At 42.5% G+C, this 18,188-nt stretch overlaps 1 long non-coding RNA gene across 1 annotated transcript in view; it reads left to right on the forward strand.

The window, feature by feature from the left end:
• Positions 1–14,216: 14,216 nt before the first annotated feature.
• LOC122744381 overlaps positions 14,217–18,188 on the forward strand; it is a 51,084-nt gene continuing 47,112 nt past the window's right edge. Inside the window, exons 1-2 of the long non-coding RNA XR_006355075.1 lie at positions 14,217–14,420; positions 15,449–15,559. This is a non-coding gene — a long non-coding RNA (uncharacterized LOC122744381). The remainder of the gene's footprint in view (positions 14,421–15,448; positions 15,560–18,188) is intronic.

An 18,188-nucleotide genomic window follows, 5' to 3' on the forward strand; every position in this document is an offset into this window, starting at 1 on the left:
GGCATAGCCTAGTCTGTAGTGGAAATAGATTGAAGAAGATTGAAAAGATATCTCAGATCTGGAGTTGACAAGAGTTGGGAACTGATGGGATATGTGAAATAGGGTAATAGGAAGAACTAAAGATATGCCCAGGTTTATTAATGTGACAAAATGGGTGAAAGGCAGCACCACGGGTAACAATAATAAAATGAAAAAAGCAGGGGTTTTTTTTTGGGGGGCGGATAATAAGTACACAGAAGCACCAGGTTATGATTAATAATAATGATTAATTTGTCCTTTTTCCTGGCAAGTCACAGGTAGGGAAATGAAATGAGTCTCCTTTATTGCTTTTCTGTGCATTGCAATTTTTACATCTGAGTGGCAGATCATCTCTCTTCAGGAGTTAAGGGCTAAACCCTTACCTCCTTCAGTTAATTATAATTTTAAAGGCCTTAAAGTTCAAGTTGGAGAGGAGGGAAAGAGAATCAGGATTCTTAAAAACCTGCTATGTGCCAGGCACTGTGATCAATAAGATGATCTCCTTTGAGTCTTGATAAATAAGGTTTTGGTCCCAATAAGCATTCTGAGTGAAGCACAGCAAAGAGAGTCAAAGAAACTTGACTTTCTTTGAGCTCGGGTATCTAAATAGTTCAATGATTCCCATCCGGAATGGCAGAATGAATGCGTCCAGATTTCTTTCATTCAAAAAATCAGACTCTCCCTAGCTATATATTCTCTACCTTTGGCTCAGCTCTGGAGGGGCCTGCCCTGTTCTCATGGCTGAGATGGTTTATTTATTCTGATAAACTGCCCAGCCTCAGGCTTGACCTCACTTCCTCCCACCATCTGACCCCTGTTTGCCTAGGATAGAATTCTTGCCTCTGTGTCCAAGCTGTGACATGTGGGAAGTGGCTGCTGCAAGGAGTGGGAGCAAAGCAAGGCTAACTTGCTAATGGTTTGGAGAACAGGAGCTTGTTTTTGTGTTTGAACCGCCCCAACAGAAGGTGCTGACTGAGTTGGTTTTAATGGGCAAGGAAAAAGAATAACCATCAAAGTGACAGACATTAAAATACATGGTTGAAAAGAGACTCCAATGAAGTGTCTTTTTATGAAGCCAACAAAGACATGGTATGTGGTAGATGCTTAATAATTGTTTTTTTTTGAGGCAGCTAGGTGGTACATTCTCTCTGGCTGCCCGAATTGCTAGAATGCTCCCCTCCTGTGCTCCTACTACTGACCTTTAGGCTTCCTTTAAGTTTCTTTTTCTTTCTTTCTTTCTTTCTTTCTTTCTTTCTTTCTTTCTTTTTTTTGCAGGGAAATGAGGGTTAAGTGACTTGCCCGGGGTCACACAGCTAGTAAGTGTCAAGTGTCTGAGGCCAGATTTGAACTAAGGTCCTCCTGAATCCAGGGCTGATGCTTTATCCACTGCACCACCTATTTGCCCCCTTCCTTTAAGTTTCAACTAAAATACTACCTTCTATACCTTCCTTCTGTTAATTATTTCTTATTTATCCTTATAGCTTGCTTTGTACATATTTGTTAGCACTTGTCTCCCCCATGTGCCTTGCGGGCAGGGACTGTTTTTTGCCTCTTTTTGTATCCTGAGTATTTAGCATAGTGCCTGGCACTTAAGTAGCTTCATAAATGTTTATTGATTGATTTGATTACAATGGATAGAATGTCAGTCAGGAAGATGTTCAAATCCAACCTCAAACTTAATAGTTATGTCACCCTAGACAAGTCACCTAACCTCTGTTTTTCCCACTTGCCTTATGTGTAAAATGGGAATAATAGCACCTACCTCCCAGGGCTGTTATGAGGATGAAATGAGATAATATTTGTAAAGTTCTTAGTATAGGGTCTGACACTTAGTTGGCATTGTGTAAATGTTAACTGTCATTATTATTAATTGAATTTAATTTCACCTTTGCTTAGAACAAAACAAAAGGAAAGGGGCTTAAAAAGAGCAATAGGGAATGTAAGTTGGGTGCGGGAAAGAATTTCCTACAGCGAAGGTTTTTGTTTTGTTTTGTTTTTTTGGTGAGGCAACAGGGCCACACCGCTATTAAGTGTCAAGTATCTGAGATTGCATTTGAACTCAGGTCCTCCTGAATCCAAGGCCGGTGCTTTATCTACTGTGCCACCTAGCTGCCCGCCAGGGAAAGTTTTTAAACATTAGAATGGGATACTGAGGATGGCTGTAGTTTTTAAAGAGCTGGGGGCTTTCAGATGCAACCAGTACAATGTTGTCCACCGACTGCAGCATTCAGAGAATCTCACCATCCACAGGGATTCCCTCTTTAACTCAGACTCTGCATACAATCTCCTCCATGATGATAACAACCATCTTTGGTGGATATCCATTTCCGTGGGTTATGCCTTACCTGGGATAAACAACCAAAGGTCACCAAAGTTATCTTTATTGCTTTATCTTTCAATAGAAATCTTGAATAAATTTTTTTTAATTTTTTTTTTTAGTGAGGCAATTGGGGTTAAGTGACTTGCCCAGGGTCACACAGCTAGTAAGTTTTAAGTGTCTGAGGTCGGATTTGAACTCAGGTCCTCCTGACTCCAGGGCTGGTGCTCTATCCACTGCGCCACCTAGCTGCCCCAATCTTGAATAATTTTGATGTATGGATAGACTACTTTTTTTTTTTTTTAGGAGAGAGCCTTCAAGAGGTGGTATTTTGCTCTATCAAATCAATTTTTTATGCTTTGTTTTTCATAATCACTCTGGGATAAACACAATGGGGTCCTTTTGGAAGAGGTGATTAACTCCTCAACACAGTGGTTTGAAATGGCCATTTAGAGGAAAAACCAAGTAGTTGAAGAATGTTTGTTGTTTAAATTATGACATGCAGTTATGTAGAAAACTCCTAATGCTCATTTGTCGGACTTATAACTTGTATAAATAGTGTGAATGGACAAAGAATTGGGTCTAGAATTAAACAAGAAAAGGAAAGAGGGCTAGAAAGAAAGCCTTTGGGAATTGCAAAGCTCTTTAATGGCCACAAACTTTTAATGACTCTAGAAACAAACACACACACATATATGTGTGTGTATAGAAATTAACACCAATAGTCTACCGGTGTTGTTGCATGAGTAGGAGCCATGAAACCCTACAGTTTCCAAAATGTTAAAAATAAATACAACTCACAGTACAATGGAGAGGTGCTTGGTGAGGGCGAGCAGGCTACAACACATCACGCAAATAAGGAACTACAAAGAAGAATCAAAGGAAAGGAGATCAAAGAAATGTATGATCCAAAAAGATGGGCTGATCATGTGGCAAGAGTGAGGAATTGCCAGTGGACAGCCAGCCTACTCCCACTCCTATCTTTGTTATGTCAGGAAAAGACAAGAAGGGCTCCAGCACATTGGACAGACCCCAGGAAGGAAACTTGGGGAAGACCATGGCTAAGAGTCACACAGCATAGCCAGTCATAAATAGGTTGTAATCAGCATCATTGAAGGGAACATCCACCTCAGGATCATAGAACTAACTAAACATTTAAATACTGGAATGGAATTTTTACCTGTTAGGCTGCTTTACATTAGGTATAGGTCTTTGGGCAGACTATGGCTCATAGGCCAAATCTGGGCCACCTCCTCTTTTTATATAGCCTGCAAGCTAAAAATGATTTGACATTTTTAGTGTCTGAGCATTACTTTTTTTGTTTTGTTTTGTTGTTTTTGTTTTTGCAGGGCAATGGGGGTTAAGTGACCTGCCCAGGGTCACACAGCTAGTAAGTGTCAAGTCTCTGAGGCCGGATTTGAACTTAGGTCCTCCTGACTCCAGGGCCGATGCTCTATCTATCCACTGTGCTACCTAGCTGCCCTGCATTACATTTTTAATATAAAAACCATTCTTAGCTCCTAGGCTGGAGTTTGCTGACTCTTGGTATGGGAATAGCCTAGACGATAATAACCTGTATCTATACTCACTCCTGTGTTTCTCAGAGCACAGAATACATGAGATGATTAGCAGACTGAATGAGAATCTATATCATGACATTCTATTAACTCAGGAGAAAGCCCAAGTGACAAATCTAGCAGCTGCTTTTACCGGTGTCAATGTTAGTTGGCCAAGTTATACACACACCCTGCTTCTGCTGGGGCTCTTGTAATAATAATAATGATGATATGTATAATGGGTATCATATTGTTTGTTGTTGTTTGTCCTTCGGGGGGATGTCATGACTTGCAGTGAATTGGATTTAAGTGAGGGAGGGCTGTGCAAGCAAGGTCACCAACCTCACTCACTCTCTCCTCCGGAACCATCTGGGTCCAGTGGCAAAATATATATCAGGACAACTAAAGCTGGTCCTGAATGTTTAAGGCAAGTGGGGTTAAGTGACTTGCCCAGGGTCACACAGCTAGTAAGTATCTGAGGTCAGATTTTGAAGTCAGATCCTTACAACTTCAGGGCCAGTGCTCTACCTACTGTGTCACCTAGCTGCCCCATCATATTGTTTACCTTCTCACTGGATGGGGGCGTGGTTGGAAGGAAGCAGGGAATTTAGAGCTAAAAAATTTAAAAAATAAATGTAAAAAGAAAGAAAAAAAAAGAAAAAAATTATGTAGCATCTACTATGTGCCAGGTACTGTATTAAGCACTTTACAAATATTCTCATTCGATCTTCACAACACCCCTTTCGAGGTAGGGGTTATTATATTCCCCATTTGATAGTTGAGGAAGCTAAAGCAAACAAATGTTAAGTGACTTGTCCGAGGTCACAGAACTAACAAGTGTCTGAAGCTAGATTTACATTCGGGTCTTCCTGATTCCTAGGTCAGCACTCTATCCACTGTGTCACCTAGCTGCCTAGGTATATAGTACAGTATAAGTATATACACACATTTGAAACCTCCTTTCCCCCTTGCCCACTTCCAATTCAATTCAACAAAGTATTTCTTTGTTGTCTCATTACGGGGTAGAGGTAGTCCTGAGTTCTCAAAGGCTTATGCTAATGAGGTATGAACTCTGATATCCCTAATAATCTAGAAAGGATGCAAATACCATCTCAGTCATAATCTATATGTCTTTTGTCTAAGGACCAGCCCAGTCCAATTTGGAGTGGATTATCACAAGAAGGTTGATTTCTTTTTTTTTTTTTTTTTTGCGAGACAATGGGGGTTAAGTGACTTGCCCAGGGTCACACAGCTAGTAAGTGTCAAGTGTCTGAGGCCGAATTTGAACTCAGGTACTCCTGAATCCAGGGCCGGTGCTTTATCCACTTCGCCACCTAGCTGCCCCGGAAGGTTGATTTCTTAGCAGGTTTTTTTCCCCTGTTTCAACAACCCACAAAGGACATCTACAAAGATGTGGAGCAGCTGTGATTTGCCTCGTGATCTGCCAGTGGAGGTAGGGCCCATTGTGATTAAATCATAGGTGCTTTAAGTATGGAACTAACTAGGCATTGGGACTGCAAATAGGAAAAATGACATAGGCCCTGCCTTCAAGGCGTTTACAGTATAATAGGGGTGATTAGACCCATGTAAGGAATACATGGGGCCAACAAGTAACTTAAAACTTCTGGTCCTGGGATTCCTTTCATGCCTCTGCTGAGTCCCCACCAAGTTCACTTTAGGGCATGGCACTGGTGATGGATAAGTCCCTTCCCTGCTTAGCTGGGCTATCTCCTTCTAGGATGTGATGTCTTAGCTGATGAGCCAATCCATGGCTGGGCTGGGTCAAGCAAGTCTCTCAGTTTACCACACTGGCTCCTCACTGGGCTTGGCTACTGTTGCTATGGATTCTGTTGGTCTGACTAGTTTCTGAGCGGGAAGGGAACCTCTGATGATTCTTTTGACGTTTTGAAATTCATAAGGTCATGACCTGGTCAACTTTATATCTAGACACTCAGTCACCTGAGATTAGGAAAGAATAAGCCAAAAAACCCCAGGAGAAACAGAGGTAGTAGGGAGTGCTAGGGAGATATGACAGATGCTGCTGCTTGCTCCACCTAGAGGTTCACAGGAGTCCTTCTCACTTAAAAGTTACCAGATAAGACAAGTGAAGGTTGGGGAAGGCCCCCTGTAATATACCCTCAGAGGTCTGGTTCAGTAGCCAATAACAATGACTTCATAACAACAGAATTCAGACCTCTGACTCATCAAGGTTGGAAATAACGGTCAGAGGATATCTGCGTGTTTTAAAGTGAGGGCAAGAGAAAGGCTCCTTCCCCAACCCAAGCTTCCATGTACTTGCCTGGAATGCTGCATGAGAATGCCCCAAAGTGGAGGGATAGAGGGTGTATAGGGGGGTACACTACAAGGTTCACAAATAAATATATGCTGCAAGGCAGAATGTGATCACTGCAGTGTCATAATGTATAGTAGAAGACAAAATCACTTTCATCTGGAGGGAAGGATCAAGAAAGGAGATGACCCCCAGATTGGTCTTTCAAGGAAGACAAATTTCAGCAAATGGAGACAGAGAAGGGACCTGGGAGATGGCCTGTGAAAATGTAGAAGATGGAACACCGACTTCAGGGAATAACTAGTAGTCTGCTTTGGTCAGAATGTAGAGCATGTGCAGGGGAGTAATGGACAGTTAGGCTGGAGCCAGACTGTGGAGCGCCCGAAAAAGCCAGGCTGAAGAGTTTATATTTTAGTCTGTAGGCCATGGGGAGTCACCAGACATTTCTGAGCAGGCCCACGACATGTTCATTAGGAAAATGACTTTGGCAGCTGTTTGGGGGATGGGTTGGAGAGGAGAGAGACTTGAGAGGAGGGAGGGCCACTTCAACGTTTGTTCCCTAGATTTCAGGATTTGCCTTTGACATTGATTTCTTTTCTACTTTTCCAGTAATTCTTCTCCTTTCCCTCCATATAAAGAGTAAAGAAACACAGTCAGACTTGATTTCTTCTGCTTTGATTAAATTACTTTCCTTTTCTTCCTTTTAGGACCTGGCCAGCCACCTGTAGTAGCTTTCATCTCCTTGGTTCACCTGCCTTTTAATGATCTGATCCCTTTAAGTGCCAGCCTAGATAACAAGCTAAGTGCCAGGGGGATATTTTTCTTCTTTGGAGTCATCCCATTATTTCCTTACTAGTCACATGTGATCATCTCTCCTCTGCAAATACATTATTGATGAATTTCCAGGACAAGACTTTTTGAAGAAGGAACTTGGAGTTCAGGATTAAGGAAGCAGTAAAGGGAATATCTCTGCCCACTTATAGTGGCAGAGTGGAAAGAACATTGAAATTAGAGTCTAATCTGCTTTGAGGCCTAGTTCTGTCATTTACTAGCCATGTGACCTTATTAAAGTCACTTCAACTCTTTTAGCCTTAGTTTTATCATCTGTAAAAGTGGAATAATAATAATGATGTTTACCTAACTGGGTTATAAGAAAAGCATGTGGTAACTCCTAAAGCAATATTTAAATGTATAATCACTAATAATAATTGATTATTATTTAGAATCCCTACCTGCTATAGAACCATGATATTCTTCCAAACAATCTCCAGTTTTTCCTCCCCAGGAAAAACAGGTCATGAAAAAGAATCATGGTCATATCATGCTCCAGAGTTTCTTTGGGAATGGAGCGGGATCCCAGAACAGTTTATAAACCTAAGTGAATGGAAAATTCCCAGAATGAGTTTCATAGTAGTTGGCTCTCTTACTGTGTTTGACCTGTGTCTAGGAGGTTCCTAGGTGAGGTGGTAGAAACTGAATTAATATTTATATTGAGGGTGAATCTGAGATGAACAAGGATAGTCCCTTCTCCCTTGCAGGAGAAACTAAACAGGAGACTTCCCATTATTCAGTTTTACCTTATTCCTCTAAGCTATTAATAAATGTTCATGGGGCAGCTAGGTGGCGAAGTGAATAGAGCCCTGGATTCAGGAGGATCTGAGTTCAAATTCGATCTCAGACACTTGACACTTAATAGCTGTGTGACCCTGGGCAAGTCACTTTTGCCTCACCAAAAAAAAAAAATGTTCATGCTTTGCTGGTGGTGGTGGTGGGGGTTTCAAGGCTACTTTTTATGGACCAGGTGAGCACTGAGCAGGCTTGTATGAGGTAGTTCGTTAGAAAAAGAAAAATCTAAACAGAACCAAACACTATGCAATTAGGATGATCAGTCTTGACCACAGAGAAGAGATGAGAAAATGCATCTCTCTCCTTTGCAGAGGCAGAGAACTATGGTTATGGATCATTGTGTATATTATTAGATTTGGATGAGGCATCAGTTAGTTTTGCTGAACTGCTTTTCTTTCTTCATTTTTCTCTTCTTTGTTACAGAGGTTGTCTCTCTGGGTAGGTGAGGAGGGAAGGATATATTTGGAACTGATGATAATGCAAAAGCTAAAGGTATCAATAAAAATAAAAATCAATGAACATATTTTCAAAAGAAAAAACATTCTGAATTTCAGGGAGTTCAAAAAAAAAAGGGCCCTAATTTCAGTTAGGACAGTCTGCTTTCCATAGTGGCAGTAATTATAAACTGATAATGAGTAAGTTAAGTAAGTTTATGATAAATTAGCAGTTCATGTGGACCAAGGACATGAAAGATGGGATGAAAAGAGTGCTGGAGAAAAGGGTCTGACTGAGTAGAGAAGAGAACACTTTCTCTCATGGTGACTCAACATGCTGTAATTTATTCATGAATTGCCTGTATACTCCGCAGTGTGGAAAATGGGCTAGGCTGAGAACCTGATCCCTGCCCTAGAAAGCTCAGTTAGGAAGGAGAGCCAGGTGTAAGAAGGTAAAGGAACATCAGGGTCATTGCTAGGTAACTGAATCAAGCAAACTAACATTGTGATTCTGGGAAGATGGAGATGCTTTTTTAAGGAGGAGGAGGAGGAGGAGGAGGAGGAGGAGGAGAAGAGAGAGAAAGAGACTGCCTCACCCCAAATGACAGCCTGCTATGAATCTTTGGCCTGTGGGTGGGGGGAGTGAGTAACATAAAAGGAGATCAGAGGTTGTGAGAGACTGTAAGATTTGTTCGGGGGTGATGCAGAAGGAGACAAACATTTTCTAGACGTGACCATGCATGTTTATTACAATGTTTTTGTTTTTCTTCTTTTTTTTAATTGGTGGAGGCGATATAGGAGGGAGAGAAAATAAATGCTTGAAGATGAAAAATCAAACAAAGAATTGTTGGGGGCTAGGCTATTCTGAGCACCTCCTGAAATGAGGTTTAGAGATGGGGGCATCTAAAGACCACACTAGTCAGGAGTCTGACCAGCCCCTTTCTGAGTGGGTTGTTTGACTCTACAAGGCCAAAAGGACGCCTACCCCAAACAACAGTCTTAGCATGTGCCCTAGTTACACAGCAGAATGAACAAAGGAATGATTTAAGCATCTTGAAATAGAAATGGCTATCACCAAGCACCAAGAATCAGCAGAATCATTGGATTCCAGCAAAGGCAAAACCTTTAGGTCTCTGTATTCTTCCATCCTTGAGGCCAGATTGCTGGAAGTCTATACGAAGGAACTTTTGAAGCAACTTGCAGCCAAGGGGGTGCCTTTGGAAAGAAGAAAAGGGAAGACAGAAAGCCGAGTTCACTCACTCATCTCCTGGACCAAAGGCAGGGAACGTGGAAACAAGCTGAGAGAGAGCTTGAATGGAAAAATCTTTGTCTCTTGGCTCTCAGCATCACCCAAGGAACCATAGGCTGGCTCCTTTGCATGCTTAGAATGTAGGGGTTGATGCCATGGCCAGAACTCCTAGTCCTTATCCTGCCACAATACTACTGAAAGGGCCAGAGAATTCTTTCCTTTGTGCCTCAGTTTCTTCCCCCCAAATAAGATGACAAACTTTGTTTCCCTGCCCCTCCATAGCCAGCTGCAATGGAAGCAAAAGTTTCTGACTGAAGTAGAGGGAGGCAAACAGGGATCCTTTTGAAAACTGGAATGAATGAACTGTTGGTGATCATGTATACTACAGTAACTTGAAGGGCAGCAGGAAGACACACGTTGACACTAGGGCCATTTTACTGTAAAATAATCTATGCAGAAGGGGGCATTTAATCTGAATGGCAAGGTCTTATCACTGAATAAATATTGCAACACTTGGTTCTCAGCTGAGCTAACTAACTAACTAACCATGTGCATGGCACGACTGTGCCTGTCTGAATCCTCTGGCCCAGCTCTCAGAGCTCAAACCGTCCCGTCCAGTGTGAAAAGGGGAAGCAAAATACCACTGGTTAAGCCACCAAACGTAGCTCATTTCCTTTTGACGACTTCTACTTAAGAAATGGAGTCAGCAAAAGTGCAGGACTAATAGTCAGAAAACAGGAGCTCTAACCCAAGTTCCATGTCTGTTCTGTTAAAAGTATAACCCTGGGGCAAATTGCTAAATCATTTTTCACAAGGTTATGATGACAATTAAATGAAGTAACATGAGAGACACTTTTCTTTTTCTTTTTTTTTGCACGAGGCAATTGGGGTTGAGTGACTTGCCTAGGGTCACACAGCTAGTAAGTGTTAAGTGTCTGAGGCCAGATTTGAACTCAGGTCCTCCTGACTCCAGGGCTGGTGCTCTATCCACTGCGCCACCTAGCTGCCCCAAGAGACACTTTTCAAAAGTCCTTCATGTTACTTCATTTGATCCTCATCATAACCTTGTGAAATAGGTAAGGCAATATATTATCACATCCACTTTAAAGATGAGAAAACCAAGCAAAAATGGTTTAGCTAAGGCTGCTTTAGCAACAATAAGATGCAACTGAAATTCACCAGCACTCCTCTCTTTGCCAGTCTCTTCAGTGAGCTGGTTGTTGGGCTACAAGACTGGAATGATTAGCAGGAGTGAGATTTCCAGCTGTCTCTCCTTTATCCCCTCAGGCTGGTGGGCATTATGTTTTTCTGGAAGCTGCAGGTCTTGTCTGTAATAGGAGCCTGAGCTTGAGTCTGAGATGGCACTGCAGGGCGCCATGGCAACCGATGAGCTGCTGCTATTGGAGAGTTCACGCCAGGTTGCAGCTCAATCCTATCAGTTATCATTCCTACAGGCTCAGCAGAAAAGAAGACATCTACAATTTAAATTGGAGGAAGGAAAGCAGGTGGGGTGGGGAAAGGGGGCTCAGTAGCACAGGCTTCCAGGTATGGATTTATTCACACGTATGATTTCTCACTTTGAATTAAATCTGTATTTGCGGGGAGCAAGCAAGGCCCTTCTTGTTCTCTCAGAACACCCCGACATTTAGTCTGACATAAGCCATCTGCCTAGAACTACTGAAGTCTGGGGCATTATTTTCAAGAGCCATCTATAGTCTGAAAGCAGCCTAGGGGCCTAGACTTTCAGGGAGTGGGGAGTTCAGGCAATGTCGTCCTGACCTAGTAATAGAGATCTCTGCTCTGTTCCCATGCCTTGTATCCATTATGCCTGCACTTTGTCAATCTGTCCTTTTATTTTCCATTCCAGCTGATAACTAATCCCCCTGATAGAATATTGAAGGAGGAAAGGAGAGGGGAAGGGTGGTACAGAGCCTGGATCACCACAAATGAAAACGTGCCTATTACAAATTGTCAGACCGCAGGAAAGACTTGTTGCCCCTTCACACTGCCTGCTTGTCTCTCTCTCTCTCTCTCTCTCTCTCTCTCTCTCTCTCTCTCTCTCACACACACACACACACACACAGTGTGTGTGGTATTGTCCAGACCTGTGATTTCAGAGGTATACCAGACTCTTGGTATAGAGTCCCTCTACAGAAATACATTAGCAACCCACCAATAACTTTTAGTTTTGGACAGTTCCCTGGGTACTGGGATATTAAATGATTTGCCCAGTCACACAACTCTTATGTGGCAGAATCAGGACTTGAATTCAGGTCTTCCTGACTCCAAGGCTAGCCCTCCAGCCCCTTTAGTATTTGTATACTTGATGGCGACTTAATTAATTAATTAATTTTTAGCATTTGTATAGTGCTTTAGGGTTTGCAAAGTACCTTACAAATATTTTGTCATTCAGTCCTCATGACAACCCTGGGAGATAGATGATATAATTTATCTCCATTTTAGAGATGAGGAAACTGAGGCATAGAGTGGTTAAGTGAATTGCTCAGGGTCATACAGCTAGTAAGTTTCTGAGGCTAAATTTGAACTCAGGTCTTCCTGATTCCAGGGCCAGTGCTCTATCCACTGTGCTACTTAGAAGCAGTAGTAGTAGTAGTAGTAGTGGTGGTGGTGGCAGCTAGGTGGCACAGTGGATAGAGCACTGGCCCTGGAGTCAGAAGGACCTGAGTTCAAATTTGGCTTCAGACACTTGACACTTACTAGCTGTGTGACCCTGGGCAAGTCACTTAACCCTCATTGCCCTGACCTCCCCCCCCCCGCCGAAAAAATTAATTTAAAAAAGTAGTAGTAGCAGCAGCAATAATAATTTATATAGCTCTTTTCAAGTTTATAAAGCACTTTGCAGATGTTCTCTCATTCGATATTCACAACAGCCCTATGAGGTAGGTGTTTTTATTTTCTATAATTTCCAGATGAGGAAACTGAGGCTGAGAGATTGACTTAAGTAACTTTGTCTGGGGTCACACAATCAAGTAGGTTGGATTTTAACTCAGTCTTTCCTGATTCCACAAGTCCACCATTCTATCCATTATGCCACCTCACCTCTTGATGGGGACTTCAAAAAAATGTCTTTTCAACTCAGATTCCAGGAATGGAGGTCAATGCTTTAGGGTCTGGGCTGGTACTGGTAGGAAGTTGGACCTTCAAAAATCTATCTTGCCCCAGTGTTGATTACTCCTTTGATTCATTAAAAATGGCCTCCTCTCTTTTGATTGCCAGAAAAAAGAAATCTTCAGAGGTCTAAGCTGCTATCTTTTTTTTTTAATCATAAAAGTATTTTATTATTTTCCAGTTGCATGTAAAGATAGTTTTCAACATTTGTTTTTTATAAAATTTCGAGTTCCAAATTTTTCTTCCTCCCTCCCTTTCAAGTTGCCATCTTTTAAATAGGATTCTGCATAGGGTCCTAGAACACCACTTGATAATAGGATCTAGCTTGCTTTGATTTTATATCCTTTTAAGGAATAGGAGATTTTCATTCTTTTGTTCCCCTCTTTTCTGCCTGCCTTTTCATTGCTCTATCCTCTATTTCCTCCCCTGCAAATCTTTGTGTCTTGCCTGATCCTAGGACAGAGGTTTTTAACCTTTTCTGTGTCTTGGACCCCTTTGGCAATCTGGTGAAGTCTATGAACCCCTTCTCAGGAGGATGTTTGTAAATGCATAAAATAAAATACATATTAAAAAGTAAACCAATTCTATTGAAATATGGTTATCAAAATATTTTTTTAAAACCAAATTCATAGACCCCAGATTAAGAAGCCCTTTAGATGGTAAGCAGTTTGAGGGCAGATTGTGGGCTTAATTGGATAGTTGCCCAACTTAGGGTCATTAATATACATTTTGTTTTTATCACCATCTTCAGCATCATCATTATAAACTGTTCTTTACAGAGATTTTCTCTAGGACTTGCGGAATTTTAGTTTACCCCAGACCTATGTGGGATACCACTTTGGGGTGCAAGTTTGCCTGATTGGATTGCAGAGGGAGTGAGTGGCTGACAGAATAAGAGAGGAGAGGATGGTCCCATTTGTCACCTGTTTTCATAGACACTGCATTAGTTGCCAGGCTGATATTGATTTTTAAATTGCTCTCTGTGATTACACTGCATTATGCTTTGAGTTGGCCCAGTGCCCTGATCTGAGCTTCTGGCTTTAAGCGTCTCTGGAGCTGCTCTGAAATCTGCTGATGCTTCTCCTTGGGATGGACCCGCAGCATCCACAAGGGGTCCACAGGCTGTTACTGACATCCTTTCTGATGAATGCTGTAGAGCTTTTTAAAAGGGCCAAGAAGCAAAGGATGCCTGTTCTAACAACTCCACAGCCTGGAAATTCTGGATCAGTTTTGTAAAAGCTTCAAATCTTAAGGGAATCGATGGCAGGACTGTTGGAGCTACTGAGCTTCCCTAAACAAGAAAACTCATTCAAATATAAAACCTACATAGTAATAATCCGAGACCATGTCAGTAAGAAGAAAAACAAAAGCTCTGGGATATAGAATTAAGGTCTATCAGCTGTCTTTCTTTGCTAAATTAGTATCTCATGAATAATATTGGTGAATATTAATGAAGATCATGATTATTAAGCGCCAAAGATTCCTTTCAGGGACATGGCTCTGCTTGTCCTCCCACTACATTTTCCAAAATGCTGCAGCGATATTAGCTGCCCCTCCCCATCCCTGCAGCTTTCTTCTTTGCACCAAAACTCTAAGTGCTGTGTGTACAGCGGAACTGAAGCCCTGCAGAATTAAAGATTGCAGGGTTGGGGGAAGGGTCTGTGTACAGAAACTGGTTTCCTGAAGCAGAGGCCTCTAGGTAGCAGAATGGCCTACTGCATCTCTGGACATTGAGAGATCCTGCAGGACAAAGGAGAGTGTGCTGAGTCATGTGAACTGAGCCGTGTGACAGGAAACTCGGGTGAGAGAGACCGACAGGGGAGGGGTCAAGAGCCTATGTGTGCCCCAAATTAGCATAGATTTCACTCAAGTGGCCCACAAAAGGAGAGAGCGGCTCCCCTTCCCTGAAGACCTGTTTCTTTTTCAGTTAGCCAAGAGGGCCCTTTGAACAAATAAATGCCTCTAAATGTATACTTATATTGTTGGTCTGTATTTGGGGGGTGATGGGAAAATTATGAGGGATGATAAACAAAGCATTTGAGGTGCCTGAATGGATTTCAAAATCCATTCACTGCCATGGATTTGTTTTTATGCTGTATGGTACACAGAACACCGGGAGACAGTTAGGAGCCATATCTAGGCTCTACCACTAGCTTGCTGTGTGGCATTAGATTAGCTGGAAGGAGCTCCCCAGAGTCTATCTAGTCAACATGATATTTCTTTTCTTTTCTTTTTTTTTATTGAGGCAATTGGGGTTAAGTGACTTGCCCAGGGTCACACAGCTAGTAAGTGTTAAGTGTCTGAGGCTGGATTTGAACTCAGGTCTTCCTGACTCCAGGGCCGGTGCTCTATCCACTGTGCCACCTAGCTGCCCTAGTCAACATGATATTAAATGAGAATCCTTTCTACAACAAGTCCAACAATTGGTCACCCAGCCTCAGTTTTTGAGCCAGTACTTATGAGGTGCCACGTTCCACTTCTGAATAGCTCTGTGAGAAAGCTACTTGGGTAAGAGAGCTGTGCCTGGAGTCAGTAAGATTGGAGTCTACACTGATCTCAGACACTTACTAGCTGTGTGACCCCAGGCAAGTCACTTGATCTCTGCCTTAGTTTCCTCATCTGTGAAATAGGCATAATAATAGCTCCTACCTCGAAGTGATGTTGTGAGGCTCAAATGAAATAATTGTAAAGCACTTAGTACACTGCCTGGCACATAGTAGGCTAGCCGTCATCATTATTATTATTATTATAAGATTATATTATTATTAATGCTAGCCATCATTATTGTTATTATTATAACATCTCTCTGGTATTCTTTTTCCTTACCAGATTGAACTGGATAAAGACTGCTAGCCTGGGGAATGCCAACAGGTGGGAACCTCCCAGGGCCATACTCTGTGCAGCTGTCTTCTCATTTTCCAGCCTCCCAAGAGGTGCTGGGTGAGTCTACAGCTTTTTCATTCCATACTTGAGTATTTCCCTACCCCCATTCTTTATTGCTCCCAAATAACCCCACAAATTCGGATCAGCTCACTCCAAGTTTCCTTTTATCCAGCAATGGCACACTGCATAGCAAACAAGAATCGACAACAATGGCAGGGCCAAAAGGGTATATGTGCTCACTGGGGCAGAATCGGGGCTTTCTGCACCATTTCCTGCTTCTAAGGAAGCCCCGAAGAAGGAATTTTACAGAGGTGCTGAATTTGGAGCAGTTGCCTTCTCCCTGCTCAGAGGAGTGGGAGGAAGAAATTGTCTTCATGGGAAGCAGGGGTGACCTGATCCAGCCTGGAATACTGAGCTTCCTTTAAGCACTCAAATACTCAAATAGGGAAAGAATGGGAAAACAGAAGGGCAAAAGTAGGATGATGGATTTGTAGCACTTGGAGGAGAGGCTAATTGGGACCTCTTCCCTTAATTTCTAGATCTGTGGTTAAGGTGGAGAGATCACTACACCTGCCTGCCATCATCCCTCTCTTTCTAGAGCAAGGGTTCTTAATTTTTGTGTCGTTTTGGGGAAGCCTCTAGACTACCTTTCAGAATTGTGTTTTTAAATGAACAAAATGAGGGGCAGCTAGGTGGAGCAGTGGATAAAGCACTGGCCCTGGATTCAGGAGGACCTGAGTTCAAATCTGGCCTCAGACACCTGACACTTACTAGCTGTGTGACCCTGGGCAAGTCACTTAACCCTCATTGCCCTGCGCAAAAAAAAAAAAAAAAGTGTAAATGAACAAAATGAAATACATGAGAATATAAAGGAAACCAAAGTTAGTAAAACAATAAATACATAGGTTTTCTTTCCTTCCTATCCAAGTTCGTGGACCCCAGGTTAAGAACTTCTGCTCCACAGGCCTTAGAACAATAGTGCCATGACTGGTTTATGCCAAAGAGTAGTGTTACTACTCAGCAGGGATTCACTAAAAATCAGGTCAGAGTATAAAATAGAGCTGTCAGACTTGATGGTCATGCCTCAGGGAGAGTATGGAAGTATGGAGGAAGGGCTGAGGTCACCTGGCTCCATCTAACCTAAGTTCTCTCCAGTTATTAAACTCCTTATGCAATCCCACTCACCCTCACCCCCAGCAATGCTGGCTTGAGGCCCAAAGGCTGAGAGATTTCCTAAAATAGGCATCATTGTCATCCTTTCTCTTCCTTTACCTCAAATGGGTGGGGCATCTCCTAAAGTGCTGGGAAAAATCCTTCCACCGAAAGTATTCTGTTCACAGATTTTTTTTTTCTTCAGAGGAACCCCTGGAATGAACTCCCCTGGGCCTCAGGACTTGGACCCGAGTTCAAAAGCCAGCCTCAGACACTTGACAATTGACACTAGCTTTGTGACCCTGAGCAAGTCACTTAACCCTCATTACCCTGCAAAAACAAATAAATAAATGAATGAATGAATGAATAAAATAAAATAAGAGAGGTACCTAAGGAGGGGCTTTGGGGACTCTATTGGAAAGGATTTATCAACCCCCATGGCTCCACCCACCATCTCTGGGACTTTTCAAGCCAAAATATCCCTTTGGGGTCACCATTCCCCTATACATGTGTCATCTCTCCCAGTTAGAATATAAGCTGCTTAAAGGCAGGAACTCACAGGTTTTGTTTTTATATCCCCAGCAGTTTGCACATAATAAGCATGAAAACATTCTAATTTATGAATGATGAAGCATGTCCACCAGGCCTGTCCCTGAGGAGAGCCAAGCCACAAGTTCTAAAGCCTGAAGCCCGCTATGGTAATGTCTAGAGTGTCAGCATGGGACACGTTCAGCAAGTTAGCAGGAAACAAGACTTGCCAAAGCTTCTCTTTACTCAGAGATAAAACCTAGGCCTGTCTGGAAAGATAAACCCCTGCTCCAGGGTAGGTGGTTCCTTTTTGCCATTGTGAAAAGATCCACCTCTCTGTCCCCCAACTCTTTCCTTCTCTCATGGTGTGGTTTTTTTTTTTGTTTGTTTGTTTTTTTGCAGGCAATGGGGGTTAAGTACTTGCCCAGGGTCACACAGCTAGTAACTGTCAAGTGTCTGAGGCTGGATTTGAACTCAGGTACTCCTGAATCCAGGGCCGGTGCTTTAACCACTGTGCCATCTAGCTGCCCCTCATGGTGTGTTTTAATACGCCTACACACCTCACTGGATTTTACAGTTCTGATTTGGTTCTGCTGGTTTGGCTCAGGTTCCTGGGGGATGAGTTGTTCCCACCCCCTCCCTTCCTTTAGGCTAAAGAGTTCTGGAACCAGGTTTCATCTGATGGAGGATTTTAATCTTCAGCTGGTGATTGGTGACAGTTTTTTGTTTGTTTTGTTGTGTAGCTTTTTGGGGTTCATCTGGATATCTCTGGTTTCACCCCACCCCCACCCTTGTACCTAGAGAGGTTCCAAAACAAGAGGAATGGGAAAGCAATTTATTAGTCTCCTCCCTCCATGTGATTCTTTCCTAGAGGATGAAACAATAGGTAAAGGGGCAGATACAGTCTTGTTATAAAAGTCAGGTTGTACCATGTCTCTTTTAGGGGGAACAAGGGATGCAATTTAGTGTTTTGGATTTGGTAGGTCTTATTCCCTTGGTCTGGAAC

Source organism: Dromiciops gliroides, chromosome 2 (assembly GCF_019393635.1).
Source record: "Dromiciops gliroides isolate mDroGli1 chromosome 2, mDroGli1.pri, whole genome shotgun sequence".
NCBI classification, from domain to species: domain Eukaryota; kingdom Metazoa; phylum Chordata; class Mammalia; order Microbiotheria; family Microbiotheriidae; genus Dromiciops; species Dromiciops gliroides.